The sequence below is a fragment of the Mustelus asterias genome, unplaced genomic scaffold (assembly GCF_964213995.1).
Source record: "Mustelus asterias unplaced genomic scaffold, sMusAst1.hap1.1 HAP1_SCAFFOLD_1327, whole genome shotgun sequence".
Taxonomy (NCBI): domain Eukaryota; kingdom Metazoa; phylum Chordata; class Chondrichthyes; order Carcharhiniformes; family Triakidae; genus Mustelus; species Mustelus asterias.
This window is the reverse complement of record NW_027591272.1, coordinates 33,352-50,110: the sequence shown is the minus strand read 5'-3', so window position 1 is coordinate 50,110 and position 16,759 is coordinate 33,352. Positions and strand designations below refer to the sequence as shown.

At 46.5% G+C, this 16,759-nt stretch overlaps 1 non-coding gene across 1 annotated transcript; it reads right to left on the bottom strand.

The window, feature by feature from the left end:
* Positions 1–16,087: 16,087 nt before the first annotated feature.
* Positions 16,088–16,160, bottom strand: trnat-ugu (transfer RNA threonine (anticodon UGU)). Its single transcript has one exon. It is a non-coding gene; the product is annotated as a tRNA-Thr (tRNA).
* Positions 16,161–16,759: the final 599 nt, after the last annotated feature.

Sequence of the window (16,759 nt, the reverse complement as noted above, 5' to 3'; positions counted from 1 at the left end):
AATGTTCACAGATCCTGTCCCTCAGGATCTTCTCCATCAACTTACCAACCACTGAGGTTAGACTCACCGGTCGGTAATTTCCTGGGCTATCCCTATTCACTTTCTTGAATATAGGAACCACATCCGCAATCGGCCAATCCTCCGGCACCACTCCCGTATCCATCGACAACGCAAAGATCATCGCCAAAGGCTCTGCAGACTCTTCCCTCGCCTCCCACATAAACCTGGGGTATCTCCCATCCGGTCCCGGCGATTTATCTATCTTGATCTATTCAAAATTTCCAACACATCCTCTTTCTTAATGTCCACTAACACAATCTTTTCAGTCCTCCACAATCCTGTAGTACAACCACCCAGGTCTTTTTCCACCGTGAATACCGAGGTAAAGTATTCATTCAGCACCTCTACCATTTCTTCCGCTTCCGTACAGACTTTCTCACCTTGACATTTTATAGGTCCTATTCCTTCACATCTCATCCTTTTACTCTTCACATATTTATAGAACGCCTGAGGGTTCTCTTTAACCTTACCTGCTAAGGCCTTCCCATGACCCCTTCTGGCTCTCCTAATTTCCTTCTCAAGTCCCTTCCTACAAACCGTATACTCATCTAGATTCCTATCACTGCCGAGCTCTCTGAACCGTTTGTACGCTTTCCTTTTCTTTTTGACTAGGTTCAGCTCAGCTTTCGTGCACCACGGTTCCCGTAACCTACCAAAACGTCCCTGTCTCATCAGAACGTTGTCATGTAGAACTCGAGACAAACATTCCTTGAAAATCTGCCACCTTACTTCGGTACTATTCCTCGCTAATACCTCCTTCCAATTTACGCCTCAAATCTCCTGCCTGATGGCTCCATATTTCCCCGAACTCCAGATAAACACTTTCCTAGCTTGCCTGATCCTATCTCTTTCCATTGCTAGCGTAAAGGAGATAGAGTTATGATCACTATGCCCAAGATGCTCCCCCACTGAGAGATCCGACACCTGTCCAGGCTCATTAGCCAGTACCAGATCGAGCACGGCCTCTCCTCTTGTGGGCTTATCCACATGCTGTGTCAAGAAACCCTCCTGAACACACCTCACAAACTCCTACCCATCCAAACCCCTTACCCCAGGGATATTCCAATCGATGTTTGGGAAATTAAAGTCTCCCATCACAACAACCCTGTTATTCCTACATCTCGCCAGGATCTGTTTCCCTATCTGCTCCTCAACATCCCTGTTACTATTGGGCGGCCTATGGAAAACACCCAGCAAAGTTATCGACCCCTTCCCGCTCCGAACTTCCACCCACAGAGACTCCGTAGACAATCCCTCCATGGCTTCCATCTTCTCTACAGCTGTGACACTATCCCTGATCAGTAGTGCCACTCCTCCCCCTCCCCCCTCTCTGTCCTTTCTGAAACATCTGAAACCCGGCACCTGAATTATCCAGTCCTGTCCCTGTCCCCAAGTCGCTGTAATGGGCACCACATCACACTTCCAAGCATCGATCCACACTGTGAGCTCATCCACTTTATCCGCGACACTCCTTTTCTTGGGATCCACGACCTACCTGATTTTCCCAGTCCACCTGCATATTGAATCCCCCATGATTGTTGTAACATTGCCTTTTCTATCTCCTGATGTATTTTCTGCCCCTCATTCTCTCACTATCCTCATCACTACCCTCAGACTGTACTTTACCCTTTACCTCCGCTAATCGTTCCCGATGTTTACATTTGAAGGCCAGTTTCTGATGTTCAAAGTCACTCTATTTTTCCTTCCCCCTTTCCCTTGCCTCCTTTTATTTCTTTTGCCTGTAATTCAGATCGTTTTAATTATTTTGCTTGCTGTTCCTCCATTTCCTTTTCTTTTGCCTGCAATTCAAAGGGTTTTAATTATTTTTTATATTCTGTCAGTTTCATTTGTAACTGAATTCTCGCCATTTCCAACGATTCTGACTGTGCTACTGACAATTCCAAATGTTGTGCTATTGCCACAATTATCTCTCCTTTCCGTACTCTGTCAGGCAATGTCAACTGCAATATGTTTCCAATTCCAAAAGCTTTGCTTTAGTCACTTTCTGTAAGGTAACTTGCGAGACTTCCTCCACCCGCAGCAACTTCTGAGCCTCTGAAAGAGCCATTAATCCAAACCACACTCCCTATTTAAACTGGAATACAAAACCTGAAAAGAAAACACAAATCTGTGCACCGCTCACTGTCTTTGAGTTCACTAATCCCAAATCAATCAAGAAATACAGATTTCTCTGGTATGTTGCCGGTGCCACGGGATAGCGAGTTGAGGAACAGGGAGAGAGTGCAGTGAAACACATGGATGCAGGGATGGTGTAGGAGAGAGGGTTTCAGCTATGTGCATAATTGGAACACTTTCTGGGGAAGGTGGGACCTGTACCAACAGGACGGGGTGCACCTGAACCAGAGGGGCACCAATATCCTGGGAGGGAAATTTGCTACGGCTCTGCGGTGGGGTTTAAAATAATTTGTCAGGGGGATGGGAAAAGGAGATGTAGTCCGGAGGTCAGTGAGTGTAGTGAGGTACTGGGAAGGGTATCATGGTCAAAGGTGGGTACCAGCAGACAAGAAGGTCGGTTGAAGTGTGTCTACTTCAATGAAAGGAGCATCCGAAATAAGGTAGGTGAACTTGGGGCGTGGATTGGCACTTGGGACTACGATGTTGTGGCCATTACGGAGACATGGGTAGAACAAGGACAGGAATGGTTGTTGGAAGTTCCGGGGTATAGATGTTTCAGTAAGTGTAGGGTAGTTGGGAAAAGAGGTGGAGGAGCGGCACTGTTAATCAAGGAGAGTTTAACGGGTGCAGAAAGGCATTTCGAAGGGGATCTGCCTACAGAGGTAATATGGGCTGAGGTTAGGAATAGGAAAGGAGCGGTCACGTTGTTAGGAGTTTACGATAGGCCCCCAATTAATAATAAAGATGTTGAGCAAGAAATTGCTAAGCAGATTTTGGATAGGTGTGGAGGTCACAGGCAGTTGGCATGGGGGACTTTAACCTTCCAAATATTGATTGGAACCTTTATAGGTCGAAGAGTTCGGATGGGGCAGTTTTTGTGCAGTGTGTGCAGGAGGGGTTCCTGACACAATATGTGGATAAGACGACAGGAGGTGGGGCCACATTGGATTTGGTAATGGGAAATTAACCGGGCCAAGTTTTGGATTTGGTTGTGGGAGAGCACTTTGGAGATAGTGACCACAATTCGGAGTCTTTTGTTATTGCAATGGAGAGGGAGCGGCCCATACGGCAGGGCATAGTTTACAATTGGGGGAGAGGTAATTATGATGCAATCAGGCGGGAATTAGGAAGCATAGGATGGGAACAAAAATTGTCAGGCAAAGGCACTAATGATAAGTGGAACCTTTTCAAGGAACAAATACTGCGTGTCCTTGATAAGTATGTCCCTGCCAGGCAGAGAGGAAATGGCCGAGTGAGGGAACCATGGTTCACAAAAGAGGTGGAATGTCTTGTCAAGAGGAAGAAGGAAGCGTATGTTCGGTTGAGAAAACAACGTTCAGTTGGCTCGATGGAGGGTTACAAGTTAGCAAGAAATGAGCTGAAAATGAGGCTTAGGAGAGCTAGGAGGTGGCATGAGAAGTCCTTGGCGGGTCGGATCAAGGAGAACCCCACGGCTTTTTACTCTTATGTGAGGAATAAAAGAATGACCAGGGTGAGGCTGGGGCCGGTCAAGGACGTCAGTGGGAATTTGTGCATGGAGTCAGAAGACATAGCAGAGGTGATGAATGAATACTTTTCTTCGTTGTTCACCAAGGAGAGGGGCCATGTTTTTGAGGAAGAGAGGGTGTCACAGGCAGACAGGCTGGAGGAAGTAGATGTTCGGAGGGAAGATATACTCGCAATTGTGAATAAACTGAAAGTTGATAAGTCCCCTGGGCCTGATGAAATATATCCTAGGATTCTTTGGGAGGCAAGGGATGAGATAGCAGAGCCTTTGGCTTTGATCTTTGCGTCCTCACTGTCCACGGGGGTGGTGCCAGAGGACTGGAGAGTGGCGAATGTTGTTCCTCTTTTTAAGAAAGGGAATAGAAATGACCCTGGTAATTATAGGCCGGTTAGTCTTACTTCGGTGGTCGGTCAGTTGATGGAAAAGGTCCTTCGGGGTGGGATTTACGACCATTTAGAAAGATGCAGCTTAATCCGGGATAGTCAGCACGGATTAGTGAAGGGCAAGTCTTACCTCACAAATTTGATAGAATTTGTTGAGGAGGTAACTAAGTGCGTTGATGAAGGTAGGGCAGTTGATGTCAAATCAGCCAGAGAGTGGTAGGTCTGTGGAATTCATTGCCACAGAGGGCTGTGGAGGCCGAGACGTTGAGCGTCTTCAAGACAGAAATTGATAAATTCTTGATTTCTCGAGGAATTAAGGGCTATGGGGAGAGAGCGGGTAAATGGAGTTGAAATCAACCATGATTGAATGGTGGAGTGGACTCGATGGGCCGAATGGCCTTACTTCCGCTCCTATGTCTTATGGTCTTATGGTCTTATATACATGGATTTTAGTAAGGCGTTTGATAAAGTCCCCCACGGTCGGCTTATGAAGAAAGTAAGGATGTGTGGGATAGAGGGAAGTTTGGCCGATTGGATCGGTAACTGGTTATCTAACAGAAGACAGGTGGTGGTGGATAGAAAGTTTTCGGACTGGATACCGGTTACCAGCGGAGTGCCACAGGGATCAGTGCTTGGTCCTCTGCTGTTTGTAATTTTTATAAATGACTTGGAGGAGGAGGCTGAACGGTGGATCAATAAATTTGCTGATGACACCAAGATTGGTGGAGGAGTGGATGAGGTGGAGGGCTGTTGTAGGCTGCAAAGAGATATAGATAGGATGCAGAGCTTTGCTGAAAATTGGCAAATGGAGTTTAACCCTGACAAATGCGAGGTGATTCATTTTGGTAGGACAAATTTAAATGTGGATTACAGGGTCAAAGGTAGGGTTCTGAAGAATGTGGAGGAACAGAGAGATCTTGGGGTTCTTATCCATAGATCTCTGAAGGTTGCCACTCAAGTGGATAGAGCCGTGAAGAAGGCCTATAGTGTGTTGGCGTTCATTAACAGGGGGCTTGAGTTTAAGAGCCGTGGGGTTATGCTGCAACTGCACAGGACCTTGGTGAGGCCACATTTGGAATATTGTGTGCAGTTCTGGTCACCTCACTATAAGAAGGATGTGGAAGCGCTGGAAAGAGTGCAAAGGAGATTTACCAGGATGCTGCCTGGTTTGGAGCGTCGGCCTTATGAGGAAAGGTGGAGGGAACTTGGGCTTTACTCTTTGGAGTGGAGGAGGTTGAGAGGAGACTTGATAGAGGTTTATAAGATAATGAGGGGGATAGATAGAGTGAACGTTCAAAGACTATTTCCTCGGGTGAATGGAGCGGTAACTATGGGGCATACCTATAGGGTTCATGGTGGGAGATATAGGAAGGATGTCCGAGGTGGGTCTTTTACTCAGAGAGTGGTTGGGGTGTGGAATGGACTGCCTGCAGGGATAGTGGAGTCAGAAACCTCTTAAGGAACATTTAAGAAGCTATTGGATAGGCACATGGAGTACTTCGGGATGATAGGGAGGAAATAGCTTGATCTGGGTTTCAGACAAAGCTGGGAACAACATCGTGGGCCGAAGGGCATGTTCTGTGCTGTACTGTTCTATGTTCTATGTTCTATTTCAATCCCGGAGCCCCCAGTTGTTCTCAGTCATGTTGGATACTCCCAGGTGTTTCATGAAGCTTGGGTGACCTGTAACTCTTTACCTTGAATCTGGCTCGAAGGAGCACGAGAGGTTTCACTTCAGCTGTGAGTGAACTGACCCACGAGGAACTCTTATTCAAAACAAAGTTTAATTAAGAATATTGTTGACATTTATAGTAAGACAACGAGCAAGAACCTTTAACAATTACAATCAAGAAACACAACAACCACGATAATGTACAACTCTGAAGGAACTATCTCTCGTGTGTTCCAACCAAAGCCAACATCCAATCCACGAAACCCTCCAAATCACCACAATACAGCAGAGGTTAATGCCGAATTATTACACGTGTCCAGCCTCCTGGGCTGAATGCTCAAATTCCCTTGAGAAGAAACTCAGAAGAGGTTGTAATCGAATCTGTTTCACAAAACACAGCCTTTTAAAAAGAGAAGGACAGGGAGAGGGAGAGAGATTGCTTCTTAGCTTGCTGCCCAACTGCTTCCGAAAACAAAACTAAAATACCAAAAAAAACTACCACCTGACTGCCACAGCTTAGCTCCACCTCCATGTAAGCTGCATGATTTAAACATTAATTCTTCAAGGTCCACTCACATGACAACATTCACACTCACGCTCTCAACTCAGCACTCCCCATTACCCCAACACTCTCTCTCTCACACCAACACTATCCTGTCACTTCAACACACTCCCTCACCTCAACACCCCCCCGCTCACCTCAATACTCCCCTTCCCCTCTCTACGCAATCTCTATCACACAGACATTACACCCTTTCTCCTCAACACTATCCGCCTCGCTTCTAAATTCTCCCCCTCACACCCGAATTCACCGCCTGCGATCCACACCTCCCTTATCTCAAAACCCACCTCTTCTGATCTCCGCGACCACTCCTGTCTAAACACTCCCCGCTCTCCTTAATACTCCCCCTCACACATCAACACAGCCCTCTCACATGAACATTCCTCCTCTCAGCTCGACATGCCCCATTACCTTAACACTGCCGTGCCTCAATGGAACAATGTCCCTCTCATGTCAAAACTCCCCTTCTCACCTCAACACTCTCACCCCTCAAAAACACTTCCCCTCAACTCAGCACTCTCCACCACCTCAAAACACCTCCCCAATCCTCAACACACATCCCCGCACCGCAACACATCCCCTCTCATCGCAACAGACCAACTCTGACCTCAACACTCAACTTCTCACATCTACATTCTCCCTCTGAGGTCAACATCAATCCCTCTCACCAGAACACCCCCTCTCAGCTCAACGCTCCCCCACTCAACACAACTCTCCCCCTCCCACCTTAACATATTCCTCCCTCACATCAATCCTCCCGCTCAACTCTACATTAACCCACGCACCACAACCCTACCCATCGCATCCCTGCACTTCCCACTCAGCTTCACACTCTCACCTCAACATCCCCAAGAGATAAATTCCCCGTCCCAAAACGCATGGGAGTCGGAGCAGACGGGCACAGATCGCGTAAAGATCCCATTACCTCTGGTGGGATTATCCGATTTAGGTGTGAGCACGGGGGACAAATCCCACCCTCTATCTCACCACAACATTCTCCCCCCATCACGTCAGCTCTCCCTTCTCATCTCAGCACATTGCCTCACCTCAGCTCCCACCATCTCACATAAACTTTCCCCCCTCTCACCTCAACACAACCCCCCATATCTCAATACACCCCCTCATGTCATCACTCTCCCTCTCACTTCCACAAGCCCCTTTCACCTCATCAATCTCTCTCTCTCACATCAACAATTGCCTCTCATCTTAACATTCCCCCGTTTGGTCACCGGTCTCGCTCTCAAATCCACACTCCCCCCTCGAAGCTCAACAATCTCCATCTCACCTCAACACTCCCAGAATCACCTCAACACTGTCTGTCTCTGACCCACTCTCCTCCTTCACACCTCAACAATCTCACCTCTCATCTCAACACTCCCAGAATCACCACAACACTGTCTGTCTCTGACCCACTCTCCTCCTTCACACCTCAACAATCTCCATCTCATCTCAACACTCCCAGAATCACCTCAACACTGTCTGTCTCTGACACATTCTCCTCCTTCACACTTCAACAATCTCACCTCTCATCTCAACTGTCTCCTCACATCTCAACACTGACCCACGCCACAACATTTTCCACCCTCACCCCATCACTCACACTCCACTCAAGATATCGCCCTCCTCATGATGCTCCCCCGCTCACATCAACATTCCCCCGCCAACCTCAACACACTCCCTGGCATCAACAACCCCCGTTCCAGCACACTCGCTCTACCCTGCACTCTCCCCATCTCACCTCAACAATCTGCTCGCACCCTCTCCCCGCCCCCCCCGTGCCCGCACTCCACCCCCCTCACACCCGCAACCCACCCCCCCCCCCCCGCACCCGCACTCCACCCCCCCCCCCCCGCACTCCACCCCCCCGCACCCGCACTCCACCCCCCTCGCAACCGCACTCCACCCCCCTCGCACCCGCACTCCACCCCCCTCGCACCCTCACTCCACCCGCCCCTCGCACCCGCACTCCACCCCCCCTCGCACCCGCACTCCACCCCCCCTCGCACCCACACTCCACCCCCCCTCTCGCAGCCGCACTCCACCCCACCTCTCGCAGTCGCACTCCACCCCTCTCCTGCCACCGCACTCCCCCCCTCTCCCAAGAAGGTAGATAAGGGCAGTGCCGTTGATGTTGCCTACAAGGACTGCAGCAAGACTTTTGACAAGGTACCACATAAGGTTGTTGCATCAGATTAAACCTCACGGGATCGAGGGTGGGGCATCTAAATAGATACAAAATTGGCTTCTTGACAGAAGCTAGAGAGTGGTTGCAGAGAACTGTTTTTCAAACTGGAGACCTGTGAGCAGTGCTGTGCCTCAGGGATCAGTGCTGGGTCCACTGTTATTTGTCATTTAATTAATGATTTGGATGAGAATATAGGAGGCATGATTCGCACGTTTGCAGATGACACTAAGATTGGTGGCATAGTGGAGAGTGAAGAAAGTTATTTCCAATTGCAATGGGATCTTGATCAATTGGGCCAGTGGGCTGACGAATGGCAGATGGAGTTTAATTTAGACAAATGCGATGTCATGCATTTTAGTAGATTGAACCAGGGCAGGACTTATTCAGTTAATGGTAGGGCGTTGGGGAGAGTTACAGAACAAAGAGATCGAGGGGTACATGTTCATAGCTTCTTGAAAGTGGAGTCACAGGTGGACAGAGTGGTGCAGAAGGCATTCGGCATGCTTGGTTTCATCGGTCAGAACATTGAACACAGGAGTTGGAATGTCTTGTTGGGTTTGTACAAGACATTGGTAAGGCCACACTTGGAATACTGTGTGCAATTCTGGTCACCCTATCATAGAAAGGATTTTATTAAACTAGAAAGAGTGCAGAAAAGATTTACTCGGATGCTACCGGGACTTGATGGATTGAGTTACAAGGAGAGGCTGGATAGACTGGAACTTTTTTCTCTGAAGCGGAGGAGGCTGAGGGGTGACCTTATAGAGATCTATAAAATAATGAGGGGCACAGATCAGCTCGATAGCCAATGTCTTTTCCCAAATGTAGGGGAGGCCAAAACTAGAGGGCATAGGTTTAAGGTGAGAGGGGAGAGATACAAAAGGGTCCAAAGAGGCAATTTTTTCACACAGACGGTGGTGAGTGTCTGGAACAACCTGCCAGAGGTAGTAGTAGAGGGGGGTTCAATTTTGTCTTTTAAAAAGTATTTGAATAGTTACATGGGTAAGATGGATATAGAGGGATATGGGCCAAATGTGGGCATAGAACATAGAACAGTACAGCACAGAACAGGCCCTTCGGCCCACGATGTTGTGCCGAGCTTTATCTGAAACCAACATCAAGCTATCCCACTCGCTATCATCCTGGTGTGCTCCATGTGCCTATCCAATAACGGCTTAAATGTTGCAAAACGGTCTGACTCCACTACTACTGCAGGCAGTCCATTCCCCACCCCAACCACTCTCTGTGTAAAGAACCTACCTCTGATATCCTTCCTGTATCTCCCACCACGAGCCCTATAGTTATGTCCCCTTGTAATAGCTCTTTCCACCCGAGGAAATAGTCTTTGAACGTTCACCCTATCTATCCCCTTCATCATTTTATAAACCTCTATTAAGTCTCCCCTCAGCCTCCTCCGCTCCAGAGAGAACAGCCCTAGCTCCCTCAACCTTTCCTCATAAGGCCTACCCTCCAAACCAGGCAGCATCCTGGTAAATCTCCTCTGCACTCTTTCCAGCGCTTCCACATCCTTCTTATAGTGAGGTGACCAGGACTGCACACAATATTCCAAATGTGGTCTCACCAAGGTCCTGTACAGTTGCAGCATAACCCCACGGCTCTTAAACTCCAACCCCCTATTAATAAAAGCTAACATACCATAGGCCTTCTTCACAGCTCTATCCACTTGAGTGGCAACCTTTAGAGATCTGTGGATATGGACCCCAAGATCTCTCTGTTCCTCCACAGTCTTCAGAACCCTACCTTTGACCCTGTAATCCACATTTAAATTAGTCCTACCAAAATGAATCACCTCACAGTTATCAGGGTTCAACTCCATTTGCCATTTTTCAGCCCAGCCTTGCATCCTATCTATGTCTCTTTGCAGCCTACAACAGCCCTCCACCTCATCCACTTACAAAGCCCTGAAACTGGTTTTAACGAGGTGTACAAAGAACCAGCCAAGTTCAGTTGAGAGCTGACTCAGCTGATTCCTGTTGCAGGAATGCACTGAAGTGCTGATTTTAACTTCCCAAATAAGAACTCATTCAGCTCACCCTGAAAGCAAGTTTAATGACTAATTATCTCCTTTTAACTTACCACGTGAACACCCTGTTTTCACAATGCCAAAAGGACTCCTCACATTCAGCCAGCACTCACTGTGCAGTCAGAGCAGCACTGTGAGGCCTTTGTTTTTATAGGCACAACTTACAAAGCCCTGAAACTGGTTTTAAATAGTTGTATAAACAACTTTGTCTGTGAAGCAGCAATTATCAATATATTCCCGAATATAGCTGCATGATATTGCTGTATTATTATTATTAATATTATTATTATTATGGCAGTTTATTTTAGGTGTTATTACTCTGATGTTATTTCTGCATCGGATGCCTTTTTCCAAAATTTGCTATTTATGATTGATCTGAGATCATTTATCACAGCTTTTGACGTGGTTGCATGGGTAGTACACTACGTGTCCATTTGAATAAATAGATTAACTGAATAAAGTCTCAACTCCACATGTGGCAATTTTGTATTGTTGATTTCGAAAGAATGGAAGTTTCGAACGTTCCTTAACCATCAAAGAAGGATGTCGACCAAATATCAAAAAGCCAGTTTACCAAAGAGCGATCTTTTTTTTCCACAGTAGTTTACATTATTAGAAACCATAGCGACCAGACGGACTAACCGGGTTTCTTTTCAATAGTTTCCAAACTTCCTTGATTGGGAACACGTCTGTTAGACCATTTCTGAACCTTTCTTCCCCTGTTGAAAAGGCCTCCGTTGCTGAAGCGTCTGCTCAGGATTATCATCTCCCCACCCTGCCTCATCTCGCTTGGTCTCTCCTGTCTTTGATCTTAGCCAGGAACGAAAGAAGAGTCAGGAAACCGAACCAAGTGCTTGAACTGTGCTCTCAGCAATGATATGTGCAGATTTATTCATATGTTCTATAATCCATGTGACTGATGATAAATATTGGATTCTTAAACTGTTTCACAACGACAGTAAATGGATCGTCATTTTCTGCATCAGCAGTGAAAGTGTCAAATTCTAATCACCAGACCAGCAGATTACAGCGTGTTTTGCAGTTTGCTGTGTCCACGATCCTTTTGTTATTTTAATTTCCACGCCAGACCACTTGCACCAGAAACGTCTCCTGCAAAATGGCACCTTCTGTTTCAACACCAGAGAAGTGTTCAGCCAATTACAGGAATAATTCCACGACAGTTATCGCGTCCGCCTCCCACGGCATGAAACTGGCCAGATTTTTTTTCCAAATCCTTTTCACTGCAGAGAGTGGGAAAAGTTCTACTATTCATATATTTGAAAATTTTGATTTGTCTGATAGGTTTTGCCTTCATTTTCTGATTGTAAGGTCAGGGGTCACTCCTTATAAAGGGCAGAGGGTAAGATTCGTCACAGAAAACAAGGGAGGATATATTATTTGACCCAAGGAATTATGAAGCCGGCAACATTGAGCTGGTGATGGCTGAAGTCGGGTGTTCCAATGGTGCACACTCATCGATTTCACGTCCTTGGCCTCGATGGCAGGTGACAAAGCAGAATATTTTTAAAATGAGAATCCTGGCTATTGGGTGATGGACAAGGAGGAAGACAATGGCTTAAATGACGATGATCCGCTGATTGGAAAAGTCACTGTCAGCTTCCTTGCTGGTCTAGTAGTTAGGATTCGGCACTTTCATCTCTGTGGACTGGATTCAAACCCCAGCCAGAGAGTAACTCGTTTGTGTTGCTGTGTGAACTGACACCATGGAAAGGAATTCCTCATTGAATTAAACTAAATCTGGCAGCGTCTGTGGTGTGAGAAATTGATTTAATCTTCCAGCTGGATGACGTTTCATCGGAGCTGGAAAGCCAGAAATGCTACAGATGGAAAACAAGTGCTTGGCTGTGATTCCAAAATATTGTGATAGGCTTGAGGGGCGAAATGTTATATCCCCAATCCCAATTATATTCTAAATCGGTGCGGATGCCACTCCAAGCAATAGTCATCACACGGTTTCCTCTTGTAGTGTGGCCGAGTGGCCTGAGGCGCTGGATTTAAGTTTTAGTCTCCGAGGAGGCGTGGGTTGTAAATCCCACCACTGCTAAAAGAGGACAGCTTTTTTGTCTGTTCAGGGAGTAACATTTTGTGAAGAAGAAAGACGAGAGGGATACAAGTTGCAGGATGAACTCCGGGGGCCGAATAATCCCTTTTGTTGCTGCAACCATTCAATGGTTTGATCTGAGTGACACTAACACATTGATACCGGTTGCAATGGTGGCCAAGCGGCGAAGGTGGTGGATTTGAAATGGCTGTATTCTCACGAAGATTTGAATCTCACCCACTGCGCTGCTCAGCATTCATTCCTTTAGGTGACTGCAGAATTAACTATTCGGTCAATGGAATCAAAACCTTCCAAATATTCCCATCTGTTTTTCCTGCTTCACTTCCGCGTTCCTTCATTTCTGTTCATCAGCTCGAATTTACCAAAGTCCCAGCCAGAAATGGAACAAAACTGAACCCAATTGGTGACATCCTTGATCTATGGGTGTTTGTGTCTCACAGTAAGAAGTTTTACAACACCAGGTTAAAGTCCAACATGTTTATTTGGTAGCAAAAGCCACACAAGCTTTCGGAGCTCCAAGCCCCTTCTTCAGGTAAGTGGGAATTCTGTTCACAAACAGGGCATATAAAGACACAGACTCAATTTACATGAATAATGGTTGGATTGCGAATACTTACAGCTAATCAAGTCTTTAAGATACAAACAACGTGAGTGGAGAGAGCATCAAGACAAGCTAAACAGCTGTGTATTGTCTCCAGACAAGACAGCCAGTGAAACTCTGCAGGTCCAGGCAAGCTGTGGGGGTCGCAAATAGTGTGACATGAACCCAATATCCCGGTTGAGGCCGTCCTCGTGTGTGCGGAAGTTGGCTATCAGTTTCTGCTCAGCGACTCTGCGCTGTCGTGTGTCGTGAAGGCCGCCTTGTAGAACGCTTACCCGAATATCAGAGGCCGAATGCCCGTGACCGCTGAAGTGCTCCCCAACAGGAAGAGAACAGTCTTGCCTGGTGATTGTCGAGCCGTGTTCATTCATCCGTTGTCGCAGCGTCTGCATAGTTTCCCCAATGTACCATGCCTCGGGACATCCTTTCCTGCAGCGTATCAGGTAGACAATGTTGGCCGAGTTGCAAGAGTATGTACCGTGTACCTGGTGGATGGTGTTCTCACGTGAGATGACGGCATCTGTGTCGGTGATCCGGCACGTCTTGCAGAGGTTGCTGTGGCAGGGTTGTGTGGTGTCGTGGTCACTCTTCTCCTGAAGGCTGGGTAGTTTGCTGCGGACAATGGTCTGTTTGAGGTTGTGCGGTTGTTTGAAGGCAAAAAGTGGGGGTGTGGGGATGGCCTTGGCGAGATGTTCGTCTTCATCAATGGCATGTTGAAGGCTCTGGAGGAGATGCCGTAGCTTCTCCACTCCGGCGAAGTACTTGGCGACGAAGGGTACCCTGTCCACTGTGTCCCGTGTTTGTCTTCTGAGGAGGTCGGTGCGGCTTTTCGCTGTGGCGCATTGGAACTGTTGATCAATGAGTCGAGCGCTATATCCTGTCCTTATGAGCCTGTCTTGATGCTCTCTCCACTCACGCTGTTTGTATCTTAAAGACTTGATTAGCTGTAAGTATTCGCATTCCAACCATTATTCATGCAAATTGAGTCTGTGTCTTTATATGCCCTGTTTGTGAACAGAATTCCCACTCACCTGATGAAGGGGCTTGGAGATCCGAAAGCTTGTGTGGCTTTTGCTACCAAATAAACCTGTTGGACTTTAACCTGGTGTTGTTAAACTTCTTACTGTGTTTACCCCAGTCCAACGCCGGCATCTCCACATCATGTTTGTGTCTCGTCAGCCCTCTGTGACTCTCGCTGTCTGTGTGTGTTCCTCTGTGCATCAATGTGATTCAGTTACCAGAGGGGGTGAATACATTTTTTACTATCACAAACTGCGGTCACTTATTCATGTCCCTCAATGGCAAATGGTGCAGAGAATAACAACATGTTTGAAAGTTGCGAGAAAGATTGACTGATGAGGCTTTTTTTTAACTGGCTATTGCTTTTTGAATCAGTCGCCGTGTGTTACACAGCAGAAGATGATTGAAATTTTCACTGATCAACATTTAAACAGACAGTGGATTCACTCGTTGTAATGGTGCATTCCAACTCTATATCTGCAACTGCAGCATCAATTTCTATCAGTTGCTGTGAATCCAAATTTCTAATATACAACAGCACGATCTAATGTATCTCGTTTTATTTGAAATGAATATTCATCGATCGGTTTGCATGACAGTTTAGTGAATATCAGCGAGACTGGCAAAGTTTGGACAGTATTTCCCTGTTGCAGAAGGATACAAAGAATATCTATGTCGGAATATAAGTAGAAACAGAAATTGAGGGAGTCTATTTGGCTCGGGGTGCTCTCAAACCTCCAAAATGTCTGTCGGCAGCTAACTCTCCTGAAAACGTTTCCTGCAGAAATCCTGCAGCAGTTAAATCCAGGGCTTTCACTGCCTGGATCCAATTGAATTCGCAGCGTCAATGTTATGCTAATTGTTATCATTCAGATTCGGTTACTGGTTTGAAAAAAGTCATATTGAACTCGGAAACGTAACTCTCTGTCTTGCTCCACATTTGTTGAAAGCCCTGCTGAGAACTTCCAGTCCTGTCTGTTTTCATTCTAACATGAATCATAGGAGGAGGAGCAGACCACTCGGTCCATCGGGATTTCCACCTTTCAATACCATCATGGCTGATCTTGGGCTACAACTTAGTTTTTCCACCAGCTCCCCATATCGCTAAATTCTCCAAGAGATTAGAACCCTGTTTATCCCAACTTTAAATGTGCTCGATGAGGGGGCATACATAACTGTCAGGTACAGGGAATGCCAAAGATTCTCGCCCTTTGAGTGAAGTAATTTCTCCTTATCTTCGCCCTAAATGATCAGCCCCTCATCTGTGCCGCAGTGGGTTAGATTCCTGACCAGCAGAAAAAAACAATCTCTCAGTCTCCATCCTGTCAAACCTAATCAGAACTGTGTAGGTTTAAATAGATCGCCTCTTATTCTTCTAAACTCCAGGGAATTTCATCACAGGACAACTCCCTCACCCAGGGAGCAATCTGATGAACCTTCACTTTACCGGTTCCAATGCAAGCATATCCATTTTTAGATGTGACTATCACATCTGCACAGAATATTCAACCAGGTCTCAACAAAACCCAATGCAACAGCAGAAACACCTTGTTATTCTTGAACTCCAGCCTGCCGGCAATAAAGACCAAAATGTAATTTCCCTTCCAATTATCTGTTGCACCTATGTGCTAACTTTATGCATTCCTTGTACAAACGCATCTATTCTATTCTTAATATCAATATTTACATTTTTTCGCTCAGCAAATATGTTCTGCTCTTTCACGAAGAAAAATATGCTTTCGCTTTCCAAAGTTGCAACCAATCTGCCCCTCTACTCATAAGAGCACTCTCTCTGCCTTTTCCCTCCAGCTTATATCAGCAAAGTTTTGTCAGCAGGCTCCAGCGAGAATTGAACTCGCGACCGCTGGTTTACAAGACCAGTGCTCTGACCACTGAGCTATGGAGCCAAATACTATCGGCTTCGTGTGGTACGTGTAGCATTATCAGTGGATTGAGGTACAGGATTGGGTTTGAGGTCGTAGATTTTTGATGAATGTGGAAATGTCTGAGGTGGAGAGCAGGAAGTTAAAAGACGCAACTTGAAAGTGACATGATTTGACATGTGTGCTGTGTGTGTATCTGACATGTATGTTGCGCGTGTCATGCGATTCTTCTTCAGAGTTTATCGTTCGTGTTACCTCTCTGACATTTCCAGCTCCGATGCAAGTTCATCCAGTTGGAAGATTGAGATGTTGCTCCCTTCAGAGACGCTGTGAGGCGTGTTTTCATTAAATGAAGAATTGAACAAAAAATAATTCACTCCGTGATTGGGAATCGAAAACGCGTCACGGCGCCGATCCTGATCACTAGACCCTCAGTGACGCTGATGTGAGAGATATGCAATGAGTTGATCATCTCTGCACCCATTGCTTCATTTCCAATAACTTTCAATAAAAATAAGTCACAATGAGGAATGACGGGAAGCGCACATGACAGGATTTGAGCCTCAGTTAGAAAATCCCAATCTATCACCTGGGCCGGGACTGCAGTCTCAATGTTTGCAATC